Source organism: Salmo salar, chromosome ssa09 (assembly GCF_905237065.1).
Source record: "Salmo salar chromosome ssa09, Ssal_v3.1, whole genome shotgun sequence".
Taxonomy (NCBI): domain Eukaryota; kingdom Metazoa; phylum Chordata; class Actinopteri; order Salmoniformes; family Salmonidae; genus Salmo; species Salmo salar.
In genome coordinates, this window is record NC_059450.1 from 79,317,502 (window position 1) to 79,342,812 (window position 25,311).

Genomic DNA, 25,311 nt, shown 5'->3' on the forward strand with positions numbered 1-25,311 from the left:
ACCTCAACCCAATTGAGATGGTTTTGGATTAGTTGGACTACAGAGTGAAAGAAAAGCAGTCAACACCTGCTCAGCAGATGTGGGAACTCATTCAAGACTGTTGGAAAAGCATTCCACATGAAGCTGGTTGAGAGAATGCCAAGTGTGCAAAGCTGTCATCAAGGCAAAGGGGGCTACTTTGAGGAATCTGAAATATATTTTGATTTAACACTTTTTTGGTTGCCACATGATTCCATGTGTGTTATTTCATGGTTTTGATGTCGTCACTATTATTCTACAATGTAGAAAATAGTAAAATAAAGAAAAACCCTTGAATGAGTAGGTGTATCCAAACTTTTGATTGGTACTGTAAGTCAGTCCAGTTAATCACAGACTCCACTTTAAATTGAGGTAATAATATTGAATCAACATTTCTTGGTAATTCAGAAGAATTTTTGTAGTTACATGAAATAATTGTGGGTTGCATAAAATGAGAGTCAAAAAAGCTAGAGTTAGTCAATCTGTACCTTGAATAGACATTTTCTCAAAACAAAGATTTGTTTATTTTTATTGCAATGCTCAAGCATGTTTTATTGGGTTTTCCCCCTTACTATATTTGCATTATGTTTAAGTTTGCGTTACAACCTTGGCTACAACCACATCAAATAGCAAACCTTGCCAGTGACCGTAGATACTGGAGAACGCTTGAGGGTGACAGTTCTGCACTCGAACAATGACAATGATGAAACCCTCACTTAACAGCCTTTTGAAGATGAGGTTGAGCACCAACATATAGTAGAAGAAAGCTAACCCCAAGGACAACATCCTCAGAGTGGCAGTTGCTCTGCTGTGTGTGCTAGTGGTCTTCCTGCGATGGGATGGGAAGGAGAGAGAAGAGTCGCAGTTGCACTAATCTCGATGCTCTGCTGGACCGATACGGATCTAGCAGCAAGTCCTCCCAGGGTCTGAGCTGAAACAGTTATTTGGCTTTTGTTGATGCTCAGATTCCATCCTTCACCTGGCAGCTCTGGCAACCTCTATTTTTAATCAGCCTGGTGGCCCAGATCAGGAGCTGGGTGGGTTCTTAGGTGGGTGTTTAGTCAGTGTTCCATGTCACTGTCTCTTCAATTCTCCCTCAGCACCTGCAGTACGTCCCAGCACCTTCAGTCTGGACTCCACTGGTGGGCAGAGTGATATCACTATAAGTTCCACTGCCACTGAATCTAGATGGTATCTGAGTCCCAATGAGCTGTTCCCTTGTTTCTGAAAAAAGAACAATAATTGATTGCTTAGATTCTCCCTCAACGTCAATGTTTGACAAAGATTTGATGACAACAAAACGCATGGGTACATCAACTCTCAAGACACCCTGTAATGGAGTCACATCATTTGTGTACATTTTTTTTGGTTTTTTACCTAGAAAGTTAGTGGCAAATATCTAGATGAAGATGGTGGTAAAAGTAATGGTTGTTGTGGGTACGGTTGTCATGAAAGACAGCGCTCGATAATGAAGTGTCAAACTCACAGGGCTATAAATACTCCCAGAGCACTGAAGCATGTGCTGCCGATGCAAAGTGTCCACTGAAGTGTGTGCTGCCGATGCAAAGTGTCCACTGAAGTGTGTGCTGCCGATGCAAAGTGTCCACTGAAGTGTGTGCTGCCGATGCAAAGTGTCCACTGAAGTGTGTGCTGCCAATGCAAAGTGTCCACTGAAGTGTGTGCTGCCAATGCAAAGTGTCCACTGAAGTGTGTGCTGCCAATGCAAAGTGTCCACTCCATGCAAACATCCTTTCTTGGTCCCACAAGGACACTGAAGAGATCGATCCGGGAGAGGAGCAGCATTTTAAAGGTCTCCGGACCTGAACCTCAATGAAAACCTGTGGTTTGAATTGAAGAGGGCAGGCCATAAGCACAGACAGATAAAGGATCTGGAAAGATTCTGTATGGAGGAATGGTCTAAGATCCCTCCCAATGTGTTCTCCAAAATCATAAAACCTTTCTCTAAAAGGCTCAGGTTGCTAGAATACTGAAAACAGGGGAGCCAATCATTCCAACCCTTATCTTTGAGATTGTTTTTTTAATCACCTAAAAATATATATCTTTCTCTGAGAAATTGTATTAGTAAAAAATAATATAATCTAACTTTATTTTCATACAATATAGCTCAGTATTTGTATTATTTATTTTATAGTCTTTTTTGCTCTTTATCAATGAATCCAATAATTCCGGACCCCACTGTTTATTCACAAATTCATGAATTGAGCCAAAAGGTTGAGGGAACAAGCTCACTCTCCCTGCCTGTTTCATTACACTGGTGTGGTGTCAGAAGTGTGGATATCCACTGTGGTCGGTGAACCCTCAATCTTCTGGCCTAGCCCTGCACACCATCGACTGTGCCACAAAATAATTCTAGTGGCAGAGTTCTCATCCGCGCTTATAAACACAGGGTCACTTTTTTTATACATTTTATAATGTATAACAGATTTCATTTTTAGAACAGTGAGGCGAGTGAGCGAATAAATAAATAAAATACTACTTGAACCCATTGTAAAAATACTAGGGTCACTGTTAGGAATCACTACCCATGATTTGATCCAACACGATTTAACCGAATCCGAACTACCACACAAAAGCGAAGTGAATCTTTCGATTCGTCAAAAATAATAGTTTAAAATAAATCGGTTTCCATTTGGGGTTTCCATTTGAAATGTGAAGTGGGGCATCAGTTAAACAGTAAAAAAAAAAAAAAAAAAAATCTGTGATGCACTATATTTTTCAGCTCGATTGTCATTAGGTACAAAAAGGAGCAACTGTCAGATGTACCTTCCTTGTATCTTACTGTTCTTGAGTTCAGATGACAAAGAGAAACAGCATTTGTTCATTACCGCACATTTTATGTACAAGTCATGTACAAACGTTCAAAGGTGATACAAAAAATAAAAAAATACATCAAACATGAGATTTAATAAATAAAAAGAAGAAACCTTCATCTCTTTCTTTCCATCCATGCTTATTCATCCCCAAATCAAAGATCAAGGCCAGGTTTAAGGTTTTGACACACCTGAACCTCACCTCATACAGACTGACATTGTCAGTTAAGAAATTAAAACAAATAACTAATTTAGTCATTGGTCTGTCTTACTTAAAGACATATCATGTCAACTGAATCCAATTGTATGCCGTATCAATCAATAATTCAAAACCTTTACTCATTTGGCCCAATTCCCAACTCACACCTTTCACTGCAGCGTGTGATTTGAGGGTTTCAGTATCTGACCAATCAGAAGCTTGAAGGTATTAGAACAGCAGAAGAAGTAGAAAACAAAATTTATACTCTGGGTGTGCAAATGCATTCTGATCCAACAGCGGACGGATGGTTTGGCCCATCTTCACTGCACTATCTGGGGCATCTCGCTCCAGGCTTTGGCCTTCTTCTTAGCCAGGGCCAACCACGGGGGCTCGTCCTGAGCCAGGGCTGTAGGGGACTCTCTTCCCTTCCTTCTCAACCACGACAGGTTTGGAGATCTCCAGGGAACACAACACTATGGACAACGAGCAGAGAACATCTTTAAAGATAATCACTTTTAGCATTGTCCCCAAAAAAAGAGTCCTACCACAAAGTACATTTTTATCAAAATTGCCTATAATATTTTTGTTGTTGTCTTATTTCAGGCATGTAATTGAAGATTAGTAGTGGTTAGGTAGGGATTATTATCAATGGGAACATTCTATTTGCAGGTGTGTTCCACAAGGGGGCAGCAGTGGATCAATCACACTTGTGAGAACAATGAAAACACTTCAATAAGAAAGTGATGCATGTGTGGTAGCAGAGTCGGATACTGATGAGTCTTAACCTTTAACAGGAGATCCTGGAGGCTTGGCTTGGTCTTTGTTGACAGGCCTTGTCAATGTACGAATAGATTTTTTTCTGTTAGGCTCCTCCTGGAAATATAGGTTTTGTGAAGAGATTGAATTATGTGCTTATTCATTCTAATATAACAAAGTAAATGGAACCTATACAACTTTATAGCCAGTCATAAAACATCTAGTTTTTGCGTCAAAATAAATGATAAAGAGCTGCCCAGTGTGCACAAGATCAAAAATACCTATTTTGCTCAAGTGTGTGAGGACTGGATGGATTGATTGATTGACGAGTCAACTGTTTTCCTCTCTCAAACAGTGGGCTTCTCGGTAAACAAAAGAACACATGAAACAATATGCACCATCCCTACCATCTCTGCAGGGACTTTGTTATCCGTGGTTTCCTCCAATGAGTTCTCTTTTAAGATCCTCTGCTTTTGTCTGGCCACTGAGATCCAGCTTGGCGATTGAGATCCCCCACCAGGTCCCCCACTAGGCTCTCGACCCACAGACAGATCTGAAACAAAAGAACACAGGAGAAATGTCTTCAACTGGTGTGGAATATATAGGAGCTGCCTGGTAACTTCATTTGGCATAATGATTTTTTTGGAGTGGAAATGGAAGATAAGAGGTGCAAATGAATAAAAGACAACATTTTGAAAAGCAATAGCATTCCAGCTAATTTGTTGCTCTAAATAGTCATATGGAGGAATCTCTCCTTGGTGTTTATGAGTCTCTTTTTAGATAGCTCTCAATAAGTCTGCTCTCAACAGCACTCATGGACCTGTTTCAGTATGAATTGTTAGTCCAAAGTTAGAACAGCAGGAGTCCATATTCCTATAACATACACAGGCTAAATGTTTTGTCATCTGAAGTCTTAAGATCAACATTGTAAAATAGATATAAACAAAGATGACCTTGCAAGTGAAGGATATGCCAAATAGCACACGTCTGTAAACACTGATGTGATGGTGACTAAAATGGTTTTAGTACCTGGTGTTCTCTTGGGCTTGACCATACCATCCAGCTCTGAGGGCTTTCTGGGCAGGGCAGGTTTGCTGTTTGGCTGTGGTTCAGTGAACGAGGCCCTCTGTGGCTCTATGGGAAGTGAGTGTGCTGGGGATGCAGGGGGAGTTTCACTCTCTGAGCCTAAGCGAAGCATACCCACAGAGGTCTTCCTCAGCCTGACACCAAACAGATTCTCAGGGGTCTCTTCCTCCTGGGCTGCAGCGGGAGTGTCTTCAGGTGACATGATGGGTGCTGTGGTGCTCTGTGTTGGGCTGGGACTAGCAGGGACATCAGCCCCCACAGGGCTAAGTGGCTCCACTCCACTTGGGGGGTCTCTTTTTGCTTCCACAGCCCCAGGCACAGTGACCGAGGGAGATGGAGAAGGGGAGGTTAGCTCTTTGGTAGCCAACCTTTGCCAGGCAGGGGCAATGGTGTACCTGGGTCTATTATGTTCAGAACCACCAGATGGTTTCCCAGGATCCTCGGTGGCAGTTGGTCCACTGCAGTGCTCCTGGAGGCTCTGCTCTGGGCCGGTGGCTGCACTGGGACTGGTTATACAGGGCTGGTCAGTTGTTACACTGGGCTCTTCCTGGTCCTGTGTGGTGTGTGCAGGGGCCTCAGGCTGGTCCAGGGACTCTGGAGGAGGTGTACTGCTGTTTGGCAGCTGGGGGAGACAGGCTTGGTCCGTGACTGTTTGGTCAGACAGTTCAGTGGTGCACTCAGGGCTCTCACAAGCTCTCTCAGGGTCTCTGTCTGGAACCTGCTGTAAATCATCCTCCACAGAGGTTGGATTTACATCCTCTTCCTCCCCTGGCTCCAATAAGGCTGTCTGCACTGGCACATCTGAGACTGGCTCTTCCTTCCTCTCATCTTCCACAACCTCCTCTGTTTCCTTCTCCTCTACCTCTGCCCCCTCCTCCCTCTCCTCTTCTTCCTCCTTTTCCACTGAAGGCATGTCCTGATCTTCTTTGGTAAAGTACTCAGGGTTGATTTCCTCTGCATCTTCCTCTTCCTCCTTTGGATTGAAATGTTCCACCACTAACTCCTCCTCAGATTCATAAAGCCCACCCTCCACCTCCTCTCGGGGCTCTGCTGGGCAGTCCGGCCCATCACTGGGGAGACACGCTTCTTCCTGTGGGTTCAATGCCAGCTCATCCACCCCGCTCTCAGCCTCTGACCCCTCCATATTCACCTCCACCTCCAGGAGCACAGCCTCTGTCTCCAGTCCCAGGACAGATGTCAGTGGACCCTTGAGGGAGCGCAACACCTCCTGGAGTAGAGAGCCTCCCTCCACAGCCAACTCACACCCAGGAGGGGCCAGGAGGAAGTCATCTCCAGTAGGGGGCTCCAGAGACTTCAGGGAGCCAAGCAGTGGGACGGTCTGGAGCCAGGGAGCTGGAACCTCAGCCTGGCCTGAAAAACATTCCTCAGAGTCAGAGTCATTCTGTATGGAGAGGGAGGGGGCATCCTGAGCATGAGACACTTCCTGTTGGACACCCTGCTTATCCTCCTCATCTGGGGCTGACCGCTCGGCCTGCTGGGACACCACGACCCCATCTGTCTGCTCCTCCTCCTCCTCCTCAACACCAGCCTGCTCGCGTTTCACATCTGGAGCATACATAACTACGTCAGAGCACAGCCCCACTAAGTTCCTATATCATTATCCTCTCATCAGTCATTGTATTAGGTAAGAATGATCATCTTTCTGATATTTTACCAATATTTACGCTTGTGTATATCTGTGTAATGTTACTGTGATAACGATAATTTATATTACCTTCCTCCTCATCCTCCTCCACAGATTCGGGAATGATACAATTCTGTCTTTCCTCCTGGAATGATTCTCCCTCAGCCCTGCCATCAACCCTCTGAACAGAGAACAGTCATTTTATCTTAATAACAATACAGTTCATTTAAAGATCACTAAGCTTTCCAGCTTCAGTCATATGGACATGTTTTACACAGATCTCGTAGACTCATGAGCCACGCACACTGATGGCAGGCTGGTGCGTTGTGTTTGGGCTACATGGGCTGGACTCTCTTGGCTCATTGGACAGATTTTGAGGGGTTCTGCTCTAGTGATCAGAGTTAGGCTAGGCGTGGAGCAGGGGGTGGTGGGGGTGTGTTGGCTAGGGAAGTGGAGCGGATGGTTGTGGTGGAAGGGGATGGGTGTAATATATATATATATATATCTTACAGTGGTGGGTTTCCTCGTCTTGGTACAGGCCTTGTGTCGGACAGCCAGGCGGTGGCGAGCGGCAGTGTTGTCCAGACAGCCCATGGAACTGGCAGGCTGGCTGAAGTCTACAGGCAGGAAGACCAGAGGACTGACCGATCTGGAGCCTGTCTCACAGGACATCTACACATGAGGGTTAGAGAGGCCATTTTGATACAATTATTACAACCTCAATGTTTTCAGACATCTCTGTCTACACACATCACAACTTTCTGCTGATGCCAGATACCAGCTAAACAGATTCAAGAATGCCGTATTGTGGTTCTCCTGATACAGATGAACCCTATCCTGAGACATGGCTCAGTCTCCTACTCAAGACGAAGGAAAAGCATTCAGACAAACAGCTGGAGGACTGACTGTCTAAACAGCTGGAGAAACAATGTCAGACAGCTGGAGGACTGACTGTCTAAACAGCTGGAGAAACAATGTCAGACAGCTGGAGGACTGACTGTCTAAACAGCTGGAGAAACAATGTCAGACAGCTGGAGGACTGACTGTCTAAACAGCTGGAGAAACAATGTCAGACAGCTGGAGGACTGACTGTCTAAACAGCTGGAGAAACAATGTCAAACAGCTGGAGGACTGACTGTCTAAACAGCTGGAGAAACAATGTCAGACAGAGGGAGGACTGACTGTCTAAACAGCTGGAGAAACAATGTCAGACAGCTGGAGGACTGACTGTCTAAACAGCTGGAGAAACAATGTCAGACAGAGGGAGGACTGACTGTCTAAACAGCTGGAGAAACAATGTCAGACAGCTGGAGGACTGACTGTCTAAACAACTGGAGAAACAATGTCAAACAGCTGGAGGACTGACTGTCTAAACAGCTGGAGAAACAATGTCAAACAGAGGGAGAACTGACTTTTTCAACAGCTGGATAAACAATGTCAGGGACGCTATTATCAAGACCTCTCAGCAGCTAAAAATAACCAGCCACTAAAGTCCCAGGCAGACCTGCATCCTGGAATTTTTCTGCCTGGCTCCCCCATACATTAGCTGAACAAATACAGGCCTCTGTTCTCAGCCCACTGGAATGTAGGTCTAATCTACTGTTTCTGACAGCAATTCACCCTAAAAGGTAAAGAGATGGACGGGAGACAGGAGGGCGAAAGACCTTCAGTGACACCCTGACTTACTTTAAGTGATCTGATATGACAACCTGTCAATCCGAAAGTGAGGAATAGTGAGCTCTAAAGAAGACGCCAATGGGCAACCTCTGATCTTGCCTTCATACTAAAAATGGATGCTTAGGATAAATAGCTATCTGGCATTTAATACAAACATATTACCAAACAGGATTGCTCCCATTATGGGCATAACAGTGTATTTGCCCTGTGTAACCAGAGACAGGTAGTCATAATTCAAACTACCTCTGTGTTGGGTATTGTATCCAGCAGAGTGGGTTAGATCATTATATATATAGTAAATTAAATGTATTGTGTTGGGTATTGTATCCAGCAGAGTGGGTTAGATCATTAGATATATAGTAAATTAAATGTACTGTGTTGGGTATTGTATCCAGCAGAGTGGGTTAGATCATTAGATATATAGTAAATTAAAATGTACTGTGTTGGGTATTGTATCCAGAGTGGATTAGATTATTAGATAGTAAATTAATGTTGTGTTTGTTCTATAGCCAGACTATAACCAGAGCTCAACTTGGCAGGGCCCCCTGTGAGAGTTACGTTATGTCCCCATTTGTAGCAGACAGCCTGAATGCAAGAGAAAACCATTGGAATGAATTCAGACCACACAGGAGACTCAAAAATCACCCCCCCCCCCCACACCTTTCTCTCTCCTAGTCAAACAATACATCCTGCAGAAACAGAGCAGTAGAATGACATGCAGCATTATTACTGTCAGGTCAACACCTTCAACTAAAGATTTGTGCTGGGCTTCTCAGTGGTGCTCACTGCACACAGAGGAGGTAAAACTAACAGCACGCTTCTCAGTGGTGCTCACTGCACACAGAGGAGGTAAAACTAACAGCACGCTCCCTCTTATGGCTTGAAAAACCATCTTCTAGCTTGATACAGCTCTGGGTCAAACTGAAGCATCTCAAACAAGGCAAAACACAAACACATGACAACTATTTTGAGGTTCAGGCACAAACTACTGCATCTGTGTGTGTGTGTGTGTGTGTGTGTGTGCGCGTGTGTGTGATTGAGGATTAACATTTTTCTATTATTTCTCTCTGCATTGTTGGGAAGGACCTGTAAGCATTTTATTGTTAGTCTACACCGGTTGTTTACAAAGCATGTGACAAAGAAAAATTGATTTTAAAATGCTGAATGGAGTGAGGTACTCTCTGGAGGTTTTCCACTCCATTCTGACCTCCTGTTAAACTCACGGCTATGGGGAAAAGACAGCTGAAGAGAAAAATGGTCTACCATCATTGATAGAAAAATAATAGAAGCTACGTGCAATTCTACACATTTTGCCATAGTGTGGAGGCAAAGATTTGCCATTTTTAATATGATAACTGATGATCAATGGACCCCTGCCATAAAATCAAATGACAAAATAACCCACTCATCTTCTGATTGGTCATGGTGATCAAATGATCAGGAGGATTGTTCACCGTGTCCACTGAACAGGAAGCGCATAACAATAACAAAGTAGTATACTGGAGACATGGATAACTGGTTATTACCTGGTCTTCATCACTGTCAGTCCCTTCCAGACTCAGGGAGCTGTTCCTCTGCACCGGTTTGGAAGACTGGAATTAGAGACAGATGGGATGAGGGACAATGCAGTTAGAAAAAGGGTGATCGGCAGTAATAGATCTGTAGACCACAGGTGGCTGGAGGCACCTTAATTGGGGAGGACGGGCTCATTGTAATGGCTGGAACGGAATTCCTGGAATGGTATCAAACACATGGTTTCCATATGTTTTAATACCATTCACTGCATCCCAGGCATTATTATGAGCCATCCTAGCCTCACAAGCCTCCTGTGCTGTAGAAGTAAGCAGGAGTGCATGGAGTCATCCTCTTGGTAGCTTTCATGAAGCATGAATGTGTGGTATGTATTGTATATCTATTGTACGTGCAAGGGATCGTGTGATTGCAGTCACATAGTACATACCACACAATTATAATAGGGACTGAAGATGAGAATTAGCTACGTAGCTAATCTGGTGCAATGATCGCTAACATGAAGTTGACCCCACAGACCCCATGAATACTATGCCAGTCCTGACTGCATTATGATGCGTACCCTGTGAGACACCCCAGCCAGGACAGTGTGCAGGGTGGAGTACTCTGGTGGGCTGCAGGGCAGGCCGTCATCCTCTGAAAGAGTCCCTGCGTCATCCATCTTCTTCACACACAGAGAGGGAGGAGAGCCTAGCCTGATGACCTGTTTCAACAGAGACGGAGGACAGCCTAGCCTGATGGCCTGTTTCAACAGAGACGGAGGACAGCCTAGCCTGATGACCTGTTTCAACAGAGATGGAGGAGAGCCTAGCCTGATGACCTGTTTCAACAGAGATGGTGGAGAGCCTGATGACCTGTTTCAACAGAGACGGAGGAGAGCCTAGCCTGATGACCTGTTTCAACAGAGACGGAGGAGAGCCTAGCCTGATGTCCTGTTTCAGAGACGAAGGAGAGCCTAGCCTGATGTCCTGTTTCAACAGAGACGGAGGAGAGCCTAGCCTGATGTCCAGTTTCAGAGACGGAGGACAGCCTAGCCTGATGACCTGTTTCAACAGAGACGGAGGACAGCCTAGCCTGATGACCTGTTTCAGAGACGGAGGAGAGCCTGATGACCTGTTTCAACAGAGACGGAGGAGAGCCTGATGACCTGTTTCAACAGAGACGGAGGAGAGCCTAGCCTGATGACCTGTTTCAACAGAGACGGAGGAGAGCCTAGCCTGATGACCAGTTTCAACAGAGACGGAGGAGAGCCTAGCCTGATGACCAGTTTCAACAGAGACGGAGGAGAGCCTAGCCTGATGACCAGTTTCAACAGAGACGGAGGAGAGCCTAGCCTGATGTCCTGTTTCAACAGAGACGGAGGAGAGCCTAGCCTGATGTCCTGTTTCAACAGAGACGGAGGAGAGCCTAGCCTGATGACCTGTTTCAACAGAGACGGAGGAGAGCCTAGCCTGATGACCTGTTTCAACAGAGACGGAGGAGAGCCTAGCCTGATGTCCTGTTTCAACAGAGACGGAGGAGAGCCTAGCCTGATGTCCTGTTTCAACAGAGACGGAGGAGAGCCTAGCCTGATGTCCTGTTTCAACAGAGACGGAGGAGAGCCTAGCCTGATGACCTGTTTCAACAGAGACGGAGGAGAGCCTAGCCTGATGACCTGTTTCAACAGAGACGGAGGAGAGCCTAGCCTGATGACCAGTTTCAACAGAGACGGAGGAGAGCCTAGCCTGATGACCTGTTTCAGAGACGGAGGACAGCCTAGCCTGATGACCTGTTTCAACAGAGACGGAGGAGAGCCTAGCCTGATGACCTGTTTCAACAGAGACGGAGGACAGCCTAGCCTGATGGCCTGTTTCAACAGAGACGGAGGAGAGCCTAGCCTGATGACCTGTTTCAACAGAGACGGAGGAGAGCCTGATGGCCTGTTTCAACAGAGACGGAGGAGAGCCTGATTCCCCTGCAGCTCCAGCTGAAACTTAACCACTTCTATCAGCTATTTTCAAGTGTTTTCAGTATTTTTATGTGTTCATAGGGAGTGGCTATCATGATGTGGGTGCAGGATTAGTGTACTAAGCAGAGTGGCTTTTCCTGTCAGACTAAGTGTTCTCCAAGACCATGCTATCCAACCCAGTGGAAGAGAACTCTTCTCAAAGTGGAATGATAAGTGAAAGTGAGTTAAGAAGTAATAGGTCCACTCTAGCTGAGAAATAGACTGTGTGTGGTGAAAGAAAGCGGTACCACAGACGCACAAACTGAAAATACTCTATTAGTATGAGCTCAGCTGCTCCCGAGGACACAGTCTCAGGTCTGTTTCCTCCAAGGCTTTAGAATCCCTATCCTTCTCCAAATGACTGAACACCACCAGCCAAGTCTCTCTCTCTCAATTATCTCCTCCTTGTTCTAGCATGTTGTTGTGCCTAGCCAACACTAGCTGTACTGTGCTTCAGACTTCTGTACGTACAGGTGACAACTAAGGATGAGCCTTGGCTAGCTAGCGCCCAGTCTAACCGGCTTATGACCAGACTGGCTAATTTTATACCCAGGTTCTACAGACGGAGTGGCAACGCTAATACCAATGAAGAGACCTGAATGTCAGAGATAGTAAAGTATAGGAGCATAGCTACAACAGGTCATCTTACAGCCAGTCCAGGTATGGAGGAATAGGACAGAGGCTCTACTACCCACCTGTAGAGACTTGACTTTCCCATGGATGCTGTCCTGAGAGACTCCCAGACCCTCAGTCACCTCTGACAGGGGAGATTCAGAGACAAAGACACTGTCATGTGACAGAGCCTTATTACCCATATTTATTTTTGACCTTTGAAAGAAAGAAATAGAACAAATGACAGATCAGAACATCTGCGCTTCTAGGCAGTAGCAGTTAACCCAGACACTGCCCATCTCCCTTCAATCATGTAGGACTAAGTCTAATAAAAAGTTTGTAGAAAAAACTAAGGAGCAGAAATGACAAGTCACTAGCCCTGTCTGTGTCCCAAATGGCACCCTACTCCCTGTGAGGTGCACTACATTTGACCAGAACCCTATGGACCCTGGTCAAACGTAGTGCACCAAATAGGGAGCCATTTGGGACGCAGCCCTGGGGAAGGAATCTGCAGCAGGTAGCCTATAAGGCTGCATGCTTAATGAATACAAATTCACTAAGATCTAGAATGAGCGGAGAAGACTGGGTTTATTATTCAGGTGACTAATTGGTAGGCAGAACGTTCATTTCCAGCAGTCCACTCTAAATTAGTACAAATATGTACCTTTAAAGTTGTAAACATACGTAGAGGAGACTTCACACTACCCGGTAGAAATTCAATGACGCATTTGTTCCTTGGGAATAAAATTAAATTGCCTGTATCGTGAAAAGAAAATCATCTTACCCAGAGCCCTCGTCTTTCTCAGAGCGGATGAGAAGTGCAGGTTCGGGGGCGTTGACATTGTCACTAGACTGGCTACACTTCAACCCTCTGTTCCCCCCAGCAGGCGCAGCGGCCTCCTTTCTCTTCTTCTTAGAAAATAAGTTCTTGAAGGTCTGGAACTTGGACTTCTTCTTGCCTACATTGAAGATCACATCAAGAATAGAGCATGGCAGAGGTTGTTCATCTCCAGTTAACAAAATGGGACCTATTCCTTACCAGTTTTTAAACATGTTCTTTTTCACCATTTTCCTTCACATCTTTCCACCACTGAACAAATAAGACCACCTAACAGAAAGCTTTGTAACAAACCTCAATCATTATTTGAAATGTAACTATTCCCTCATGTGAACTCAAGTGAGAGTAGTTACTCTGCTGGTCATAAACCCAGGTGGCATTAATGAGATAGTAAAAATACTCCCACTGTTCCATTTACATTAGCACCACAGTGGAAATTCTCAACACCTCTTTTTAACAACTTCAAGTGTTTTTTTGTGAGTGTAAACTCCCTCTCCCTTTGTTGAGAATAATAGCAGGGCAAGATCTGAGACATTTGCTGGGTGATAAGGGTGGTGCCTACAGCTCATGAATACAACACATCAAGCTATTTTAGAAACAATATGTTGATTACACCAAAGTAGCAGCATAGCCAGAAACAAAGCAGAATGGCCAATTCTTAAAAGAAAAGAGAAGGTCAAGTTAGTTGGATCCATAGAAATGTTGCCAATATTTGGGAGGGGATGACTGCAACGTGAACAATCCTCGGATGGAGACCTTCAGCAGCCAGGAATGCAATCGTCTGATTAAAGAGTGAGTGCTGCTTGGAGGATTGAAGCTTGCTAGTGAGAGACTATTTATATATAAAGCCACACCATCCCGTGACTGGCTCACATGCTCTGGAAAACACTTGAGATCCAACTGTACACAAGGCCTAGAGCTGGTATGATCACACACTTTAAACTGGCCCATTCAGTATGGCTGGAAAAAGTCAACAATTCATGGAAAACTTCCTCCCAATAGGAGAGGTACTACATATTTTGGATGCATACTGTACATACAGTGGGGGAAAAAGGTATTTGATCCCCTGCTGATTTTGTACATTTGCCCACTTACAAAGAAATGATCAGTCTTCAGTCTATCATTTTAATGGTAGGTTTATTAGAACAGTGAGAGACAGAATAACAACAAAAAAATCCAGAAAAACGAATGTCAAAAATTATAAAAGGATTTGCATTTTAATGAGGGAAATAAGTATTTGACCCCTCTGCAAAACATGATTTAGTACTTGGTGGCAAAACCCTTGTTGGCAATCACAGAGGTCAGACGTTTCTTGTAGTTGGCCACCAGGTTTGCACACATCTCAGGAGGGATTTTGTCCCACTCCTCTTTGCAGATCTTCTCCAAGTCATTAAGGTTTCGAGGCTGACGTTTGGCAACTCGAACCTTCAGCTCCCTCCACAGATTTTCTATGGGATTAAGGTCTGGCTAGGCCACTCCAGGACCTTAATGTGCTTCTTCTTGAGCCACTCCTTTGTTGCCTTGGCCGTGTGTTTTGGGTCATTGTCATGCTGGAATACCCATCCACGACCCATTTTCAATGCCCTGGCTGAGGGAAGGAGGTTCTCACCCAAGATTTGACAGTACATGGCCCCGTCAAATGATGCGGTGAAGTTGTCCTGTCCCCTTAGCAGAAACCCCCCCAAAGCATGTTTCCACCTCCATGTTTGACGGTGGAGATGGTGTTCTTGGGGTCATAGGCAGCATTCCTCCTCCTCCAAACACGGCGAGTTGAGTTGATGTCAAAGAGCTCCATTTTGGTCTCATCTGACCACAACACTTTCACCCAGTTGTCCTCTGAATCATTCAGATGTTCATTTGCAAACTTCAGACGGGCATGTATATGTATTCTTGATCAGGGGGACCTTGCGGGCGCTGCAGGATTTCAGTCCTTCACGGCATAGTGCGTTACCAATTGTTTTCTTGGTGACTATGGTCCCAGCTGCCTTGAGATCATTGACAAGATCCTCCCGTGTAGTTCTGGGCTGATTCCTCACCGTTCTCATGATCATTGCAACTCCACAAGGTGAGATCTTGCATGGAGCCCCAGGCCGAGGGATATTGACAGTTCTTTTGTGTTTCTTCCATTTGCGAATAATCGCACCAAATGTTGTCACCTTCTCACCAAGCTGCTCGGCGATGGTCTTGTAGCCCATTCCAGCCTTGTGTAGGTCTACAATATTGTCCCTGACATCCTTGGAGAGCTCTTTGGTCTTGGCCATGGTGGAGAGTTTGGAATCTGATTGATTGATTGCTTCTGTGGACAGGTGTCTTTTTTACAGGAAACAAGCTGCGGTTAAGAGCACTCCCTTTAAGAGTGTGCTCCTAATCTCAGCTCGTTACCTGTATAAAAGACACCTGGGAGCCAGAAATCTTTCTGATTGAGAGGGGGTCAAATACTTATTTCCCTAATTAAAATGCAAATCAATTTATAACATTTCTGACATGCGTTTTTCTGGATATTTTTGTTGTTATTCTGTCTCTCACTGTTCGAATAAACCTACCATTAAAATTATAGACTGATCATTTCTTTGTCAGTGGTCAAACGTACAAAAATCAGCAGGGGATGAAATACTTTTTTCCCCCCACTGCATAGCTGAAAATGTAAACATGAAGACATTTTGTCCAGAGAGGGTATTTTTGTCAAACAGGCAAAATGTAGGCCTAGATGGGACACATGAAGGAGATGCATGACCAGGAGATAAACAGTCAGAAACAGAAACATTCTGACGCATCTCCTTGTTGATCTGGAGAGCACTGCCGTACCCAACCACAACTTACTCCCCTTGAGCTGATGTTAAACCTATTACAAACTGTTAGCCCAGGTAAACCTGGTCCTTTGTAGCTCAGTTGGTATAGCATGGCGCTTGTAACGCCAGGGTAGGTGGTCTATTCCCGGGACCACCCATACGGAAAATGTATGCACACATGACTAAGTCACTTTGGATAAAGGCGTCTGCTAATTGTCATATTATTATATACACTCACTGCTCAGTTTGTTAGGTACATCACCCCGTTCATGAAAATGTATCGCTCCTACAGACAGTGAGTCACGTGGCCGTGGCTTGCTATATAAAGCAGGCAGACAGACAGAGGCATTCAGTTACTGCTCGATTGAACGTTAGAATAGGAAAAACGAGTGACCTAAGCGACTGAGCGTGGTATGATCGTCGGTGTCTGGACTTTTCAAGCACGAAAGTGTCTAGGGTTTACCGAGATGGTGCGACAAAAAAAAAAGCTTGTTGATGAGAGAGGTGGAAGGAGAATGGAAAGAATCATGCAAGCTAACAGGCAGACCACAAAACGACAAATAATGACGCAGTACAACAGTGGTGTGTAGAACAGCATCTCTAAACGCACAATTCGTCAGTCCTCGTCACGGATGGGCTATTACCCAAGGACGACCACACTAGGTTCCACTCCTATCAGCTAAAAACAAGAAGTGTCTGCAGTGGGTACGCGATCACCAACACTGGACAATTGAGGAGTGGAAAAACATTGTTTGGTTCGACAAAATTCCAGTTCCTGTTGCATCATGCTGATGGCAGAGTCAGGATTTGGTGTAAGCAGCATGAGTCCATGGACCATCCTGCCTCGTACAGGCTGGTGGCGGTGGTATACAGGCTGGTGGCGGTGGTATACTGGTGTGGGGAATGTTTTCCTGGGACACGTAAGGTCCCTTGATACCAATTCAGCAACTAACGTTTCCGACACCTTATAGAATCTATTCCCTGAAGAATTCAGCCTGTTCTGGAGGCAAAATGGGGTCCGCCGCGGAACTTCTGACTATTTTTATTTATTTATTGAACCTTTATTTAACTAGGCAAGTCAGTTAAGAACGAATTCTTATTTACAATGACGGCCTACACCGGCCAAACCCGGATGACGCCGGGCCAATTGTGCGCCGCCCTATGGGACTCCCAATCACAGCAGGTTGTGATACAGCCTGGATTTGAATCAGGGTGTCAGTAGTGACAACTCAAGCACTGACAGGCAGTACCTTAGACCGCTGCGCCACTCGGGAGTATTAGATGGTTGTACCTAATAAACTGTGTATTATAAATCAAAAAATCTTGGGAAGAGTCATGACCAAGACCTAGTCTGTAGTACACAAAGATCTACCATCTTGACTGAAGATTAACTCCTTTGGAATATTCACCCCTGTCCCCCACTACCCTCCCAGGTCGCCACGAGGATAATGCCATGGGGCAGCCGCCCATCAGGGTATTCCAAATGATCCCCCGGCCCACCGCCAGCCAGCACACTGCCAGCCATTGACAAATTATTTATTTTAATGGACTTCGCCATCCGTGCTCCGCTTTAGAAATTCAATCTGATAGAGTAGATTATTCCCCTTGTCAGTGGGAGCTATTCCTGAAGGAAAGGGCTAATCCACGTCCCAGCTAGCCCTCCAGAGACAGTTCCCAGCCTGACCTTGCAGATCCCGACTTCCTTGTTCCCAGAGCGCATCACAGCAGGGTGAAGGGTTGGCAGACAGACAGTGGGAAAATATGTTCTTATGGGAGCTGATGAGATATATTTTTTGTACTTCATTTCCCGCCAATAAAACTGTAAGAAAATCTCCTTCTTAAGCTTGACCTGATCCTCCCTGAAGCCCAGTGCTCTCTGCAAGAAAGAGATAATAGCACACTGGTCTAGAAGAAACACTGATACTGTAGCATGGATCTTGTGGAGGGATTCTCATCATGATAAAATCATCTCACTTCAACTTGCAATGAACCACAAGGCTTCTCAGACAAATCTTCAGGGGAGGCATAGATCCACAGATTAGATCCTGTAAATCTGATCAGATAGGATCTGCTGTCACACATTCACCATAGCACTACCACAGACAGACAGAATTCCATGACCAGAGAAAAGTGAAGAGCCCCTTTAAAGGGCTAGCAATGCCAGTTAAAGTATGGGTTTACCTGTGCACTCGTCGGTGGTGTCTGCTGGATCCTGGTTGGTCAACACATCTGCTGGTCCAGAGGCCATGATACTGCAGTCACTGCTGGGAGGGAGAGAGTCATTGACTAAGGAGCAGAGGGAGAGAGTCATTTAAAAAAAACAATTTTTTACCTTTATTTAACTAGGCAAGTCAGTTAAGAACAAATTCTTATTTACAATGACGGCCTAGGAACAGTGGGTTAACTGCCTTGTTCAGAAGCAGAACGACAGATTTTTACCTTGTCAGCTCGGGGATTCGATATAGCAATTTTTCGGTTACTGGCCCAACGCTCTAACCACTAGTCTACCTGCCACCCCATTGACTATGGAGCAGAGGGAGAGAGCCATTGACTATGGAGCAGAGGGAGAGAGCCATTGACTATGGAGCAGAGGGAGAGAGCCATTGACTATGGAGCAGAGGGAGAGAGCCATTGACTATGGAGCAGAGGGAGAGATAATTAGCTCTATTATAGAGGGAAGCCTTCCAGGGCAACTAATAATGAGACCACAGTCAGTTTGGTCTGAGTACAATGTAGATTCAATCAGGCACTGTATTTCAATCATCCCTATTTACTGTAACTCAGCTGTGTGCATCTCCACTGAGGACAACAACCACATCCATAACCCTGCTCTCTATATAAGGAGAGATCAGGGATGGTCTCAGCCTACCAATCTCTCTCTACTACAATGCCCTCAGTGACACCGCCCTGTCATGTCACAGGATGAGGCTGAGATAAGCAGCCTGTGCCTGGGGCAGATTACTGGAGGGGGCTGCCTGGGGCTGGAGCTCCCAGCAGGATAGCCTCAGACCCGCCATGCCGACCCAGCAGGAGGAAGCCATCAGCGGTCAGTGACAGCTAGTCTCAACCTCTGGCCCCACGGAATGGCTAAACAGGATGTGGAGGCAATTTGGATTTCGACCGCACATGCAAAACGAGTTACTCCGTTAATAAGGTAATTACCTCCTCTGCCAACTCTTTGAAGAACCTGGTGAGCTCAGAGCGGCTATGTTTTGTGAAAATCTAGATCCATGTCTCGGGGGTGGTCTCAATGAAGAATTCTCAAATATAATATCTGAGGATTGACTTGTTTATTTCCACATTATCTTAAGTCTGGATGTGATGACTATAAGAACAAGAAACACCCAACAGAAACAGTGAACGAAAGGATTAGAAGTTACAATATTAAAACGTGTAATCATTACACCCAGCAGTGTAGTACAAATACCTGAGGCAGTCAGAGAATAAATATAAACCCAGCTGAGAAAATTCAAAGGCAGTACTGTCTCATAGGAATAAGCAGCTGCAGTGCGTACTGGACTCCGCTTCCTGGTGTGACATAAGCTGCTGGGAGCCTCCTGTGTCTGCTGTTACATAACATCTACAGTTACATCCCTGCAAGTCCAAGGCCCTGTCCCAATAGCTTGAAGCTATTCAACTCAGCCTGAGACTACCCCATCTACGTCATTGTTGTTCAATAAGAACAGAATGTTCCTTGTGTGAGATAAAACATGTGCCTTCTGTATCTGAAATCTTCTTCAATAATCAATAAACACATGGCAACTTCATTATACCAGCTGTGAGAATATCATATGTTGAACTCCTAACTGCAGGCCTTTCTCAGTGGCACAAAACCATTTGATTACATTAGTTTAATTTGTTTATTTCAACAATTTACAAACCCTTGACAGTTATAAATAAACATATATTTCAACTGGTTTCCCTGTTCCCTGGCAACGCTTGTACCAAACAGTACAACAGACAGGCCCACTCCAGACTAGGTAAAGTTACTACTAGACAACACATTGTCTGAGAAACTGAACCTTTTCTCAGGTGTTTTCTGTTAGAATAGTTATGAAAACTGTTATGAAAACCATTCTAACAGAAAGCACCTGAGAAAAAGTTCAGTTTCTCAGACAATGTGTTGTCTAGTAGTAACTTTACTGACCTAAAGATATTATATAAACATTGTAAGTATTATTTTAGTGAGTTGAAACATTCCACAATGTTTGTCAGCCCTTTGAATTGAGAGAGAGAGAAAGAGATCCAATCTGCCTTTTCATTTCCTCTGTATCTCTGAGTAAATGTTACCTGCTTCACAGAGAAATAACACTTCAGAGATACAGACTGAACCCTCCCCCCCAATACCAAGGGAGGCAATGTGTGACTGAAACCCCCCACCACCAATACATCTTCAACACAAACACACATCACAAACAGTCGATTAAGACTAGGGGATAATAAGAGAGAGACTGGGGATCTGTATAGACTAGACCATGGGAAGGAGTACTACTTGTGCTTGTGACCAACAGAGAGCATTCTGGGGAGAATGCAGCCTGGGGTTGTTGTCACAGCTAGCCTATGAACCATAACCTCCCAGGGTCTGACCATGTGACCAACCCCAGTCACACAGCTCTGCTTCCACAGAAGAACATCCTCTAGAAAAGGAGAGAACAACTGAGTACGCACGACGTAGTGGGGCAACATGGTTCAGGGGCAGGAGGGTTCAGCTGGGCTAATGGACTGACCTTGGACTGACTCCAATACTGACCAGCAGCGATGACGTCCTCTGTTTCATGTCTTAACTTTTCAGGGGTTGAAAGGGAAGAGAGTTGGTGGGAAGGAGCAGTATTACATTATGAGAACAAAAGAGCTTGTTAAATAAACAAAACCATTATTTAGAAGATGAGAATATTTGAGCATAGGGAGTTCAACAGTTGAGTCGGCCAGTTCCAAGACACAGCCAGGTTTGAGTATTGTTTTTTTACTGGGCGATCCCCTATTTCAGTACTGGGCGATCCCCTATTTCAGTACTGGGCGATCCCCTATTTCAGAGCCAGATGTGAGGAGTCACCTATGTTATGCAATCAAGCAACTAGCAAGGTGTACAAGACAGACAACACGTTGATTCTAATATTCACACACTCTTCAGCAGTCAGTAGACTGCCTTCTGGTCTAAGTCTTCATAAATCCACCTATGCTGTGCAGAACATAGAGTGTGATTGAAGCCTCACAGTGTCCTCAGAAACCATATTCTTCTCAACATCCAGGATACTTCTAATATTTGTGGAAAAGGAAATAGGGAGTTTGTAGGAATTCACTTCTTTTTTTTTTAAAATATCAAACCATATCTGAAGTCAATCCAATATAGACTAATATGTAACAGCGCAAACCATCAACTGGGTTAAATAAGCAATTACGTTATCTTAAGTAGGGACGGTACACAACACATTCCACTCAGTTATCTTGAACACAAATTCTCAGAAACGCCAAGGTTTTTATGCATGTTTTTTAAAGGTAGGAAATAAAACGCTCCATGTGAATATTGTTAGCAGTAGTGCCAAGTAATGATACTGGCCATTTTGTTTGGTAGTTTATACAGCCATGCCTTTACATTTTAACTGGTGCAAGAGTCCTCTGGCAGTCTAAATTATACACATAGCCTGTGGAGCATGGAGCTCCATGGACAGACATACAGTGCATTCAGAAAGTTTTCAGACCCCTTGACTTTTTCCATATTTTCTTACGTTACAGCCTCCCCCATTAATCTACACACAATACCCCATAATGACAACGCGAGCTGCCCGTCCGGCCAAACTGAACAATCGTGGGAGAAGGGCCTTGGTCAGGGAGGTGACCAAGAACCTGATGTTCCTCTATGGAGATGGGAGAAACTTCCAGAAGGAAAACCATCTCTGCAGCACTCCACCAATCAGGCCTTTATGGTAGACTGGCCAGACGGAAGCCACTCCTCAGTAAAAGGGACATGACAGCCCACTTGGAGTTTGCCAAAAGGCACCTAAAGGACTCTCAGACCATGAGAAACAAGATTCTCTGGTCTGATGAAACCAAGATTGAACTCTTTGGACTGAATGCCAAGCGTCATGTCTGGAAGAAACCTGGCAACATCCCTACAGTTAAGCATGGTGGCAGCATCTTGCTCTGGGGATGTTTTTCAGCGGCAGGGACTGGGAGTCTAGTCAGGATCGAGGGGAAGATGAAAGGAGCAAAGCGAGATCCTTGATGAAAACCTGCTCCAGAGCGCTCAGGACCTCAGACTGGGGTGAAGGTTCACCTTCCAACAGGACAATGACCCTAAGCACACAGCCAAGACAACGCAGGAGTGGCTTTGGGACAAGTGTCTGAATGTCCTTGAGTGGCCCAGCCAGAGCTCGGACATGAACCCGATCGAACAGCTCTGGAGAGACCTGAAAATAGCTGTGCAGCGAAGCTCCCCATCCAACCTGACAAAGCTTGAGAGGATCTGCAGAGAAGAAGGGGAGAAACTCCTCAAATACAGGTGTGCCAAGCTTGTAGTCATACCCAAGAAGACTTGAGGCTGTAATCACTGTCAAAGGTGCTTCAAAGTATTTAGTAAAGGGTCAGAATACTTATGTAAATGTTAGATTTCAGGGTTTAATAATATTTTTGCTTTGTCATTATGGGTTAATGTGTATACATTGATGAGTGAATTAAAAAAATATATTTTAGAATAAGGCTGTAACGTAACAACATGTGGACAGTCAAAGGGTCTGAATACTTTCCGAAGGCACCGTAGATGATGTGCAGTGTAGTTCGTTAGTAGTGGGTGTAGTAGGCCAGTAGCCCTAGATAAAGATGTCCAAACTGAATGCAATCTGGGTAAACCATCGATTCCCCCGAACATACAAGATGATCACAGCAACCAAACAGGAGCTCCAATGAAACTTAACAGGAGAAGCACAGTACCCAGGACAAGGCTACTGCAGGGCACAGCTGCCTGGAAGGAAGGACTCCTAGAGTAGTTACAATGGGCGGACTTTCAGGATATCAAGGAAGGATGTGCTGTCTTTTTTATTGGAGGTTTAACCCACCATTCTCTGCTATGCTGAGTGAACACTTTTCATTGGGTGGAGCCCCCATATATGAGGCTGCATATTCAAAGTGGATGGTCTGCTCATCACAGCACAGTTTTTATTTTTCAAAGTTTTTTTTCAGCTGTTGAGTAAAACCTCACATACCTTAATGTTTGTCTTGAACCAGAGCCACAAACCCATGGAATTTCCTCTCCTCACTCTTTCTAAATGAGAGGAGTGACTAAGTCAGACTTTGAAAAAAAAAAAAAGCTTATTGAATTTAGAAGTTGTATCAAGGGTGCATTCAGTACGGAAGGGTTAGGCTACACATCTGTCCCAAATACGAGTTGTGTGTAGCAAGAAAGACATTCTGTGTGTTGCGCTCACATGATGTTGTGTGCAACAGGGCTTAACATGCGTGAATGCATTAATCTAGCTTGAACATATTAATCCAACAAGAGGAAAAATAAACATGTTGGTGTTAGTAGTATAGCATAGTTCAACGCAGCCTTCCTTACCCCTGTTCTGTAGGACAAGGAGGATTAAACCAGATCAGACAAGTTCCATCTGGAAAAAGTGAGGCTTTTACGGTCCAATATCAAGGAAGGATGACTGTTTAAACGAGAACCATGTGAAACGGTGCAGGTGACCCACACATCTGTGCCAAGCTGTTTACACTAGCATGTTATGTTTTGTACTCATCCATACTGTATGTCATATGTTCTCCATTTCTAAGTCAGTCTGTGTACAAGATGTCACATGAAAGCCATTACTTAGCCAGACTGCTGCTAAGAGGAACTTAGTTGGGACAGCTGACAGACACAAACCATGAAATGGATGTTTGGGATGTGGATGGATGTGAATAAACCGTGGTAGTCAGTTACTCACTCTGGGGGAGAAGAGCTGATCCCGTTCAGGCTGACTTACTGTTAAGTGGGTCAGTTCACAGTTAAAAAAAGGCTGCCTGGCTCTCTTTCTCACATTTGATCAATGAACTGAGTGAGGGGTCAATAAAGCTTTTATTGTCTTTTTAATGTCTTGAGACAGAAGGATAAAGGGGGAGATGGTTCTTTAACACTGCGAATAAACAGCCCCTATACAGTGCATTTACAATCTAGTCCACGAGGCTACACCAGAGGTCTTAGTTTCAAATTAACTATTTATTCATGTTATGACTTGCAGAATCAATGCAGGCCTACTGTGTCCTGATATTAGGGTTCAGAACCAGAACATAACTATTGCCCTTCTCTAAGACACATGTACACATGCCATGTACATTAAGAAGACTGCCAGGGACAAATAGCATACATGACTATGTTCACTTCAGATAAATGCTCTGGCGATAGATGTATTTCCTCTGTCTTCATACCTTGCCAGGATATCAAACAAGTCGAATCAGAAAAGCAGAGAGAACAGACTTACTTCTTTCCCTGCAAGCAGCCGTAAAATCCAGCCATGGTTTCTAGTTGGGAATGTTCAAGAGATACAGCAGTCAGTACACCCTTTCCCAGCTTGTCTGAGTGATGGCGGCAAGTGGAAGAGTCCCTGTGCAAGCCCCAACTGCAACGTTAAAGGCCACCAGTTCACTACACACAAACACCCCTCTTCTTCATGTACATGAATTAAGACAGAATGGCAGAAAGACAACAATAAAGACACAGAGTTAACTTTGAGGATACCTGCCCTCCCTCCCTCCCAGTGACCTGCCTACAGTGGGAGGACGCTAGTGTGAACTAACAGCCCGCCCCAAGCTACTTTTCCCACCCATCTCCACCTCCCTCCTCCCACTCCCTCCCCCGTCATTAGCCTAATCCCGAGCGGCAGCCTGCAGCTATTGTCTCAACCAGGCAGCTTACTTCCAGCCGATCTGACCCGTGTGTCTGTGATAATTAGATAGGGGGTGTCGTGAGGAGACATGAGGATTGTCCTGGCTAGGAACTCTATCCTATCCCCATCCCAAAAACAAAACTGCCCAACCAAGAGTACCACCCTGCCATAGAGTCTGAGTCAACACAGACAACTGATGTCTAAATCTTAACCTCTAACTATGGCTAACTATGGTTCAACCTTTGTGTCATTCATGTTGGGATGTCAATTCATATGGACGACTAAGTAGAAAATCAATATGGGCTACTGATCCACAGGTTGGATAATAAGGCCTAATTATCAGATAAACAGCACAAACCGTCATTCTGTTACCAAACTTTCCATCTGCACTGTTCAAGTAAAATGTGTTTTTGTAACTTTTTCTGTGGGAATTGTTAACAGTTGTCCTTGTGCATAGAGTTGTATTGTTTAACTTTCCAATC

General features: G+C 44.8%; 1 long non-coding RNA gene and 1 pseudogene across 2 annotated transcripts; one reads left to right on the top strand and one right to left on the bottom strand.

The window, feature by feature from the left end:
* Positions 1-2,852: 2,852 nt before the first annotated feature.
* LOC106611989 (CRACD-like protein) lies at positions 2,853-24,678 on the bottom strand (annotated as a pseudogene). Its single transcript, XR_006771064.1, has 13 exons — positions 24,425-24,678; positions 20,696-20,752; positions 18,150-18,232; positions 13,126-13,300; positions 12,425-12,557; positions 10,305-10,445; positions 9,739-9,804; positions 7,046-7,207; positions 6,626-6,716; positions 4,834-6,456; positions 4,212-4,357; positions 3,834-3,921; positions 2,853-3,521 (listed from the first exon to the last, which is right to left on the bottom strand). The product of XR_006771064.1 is annotated as a CRACD-like protein (transcript).
* Positions 18,764-19,738, top strand: LOC106611991 (uncharacterized). The gene is made up of 2 exons (XR_001330207.2): positions 18,764-19,122; positions 19,461-19,738. It is a non-coding gene; the product is annotated as an uncharacterized lncRNA (long non-coding RNA).
* Positions 24,679-25,311: the final 633 nt, after the last annotated feature.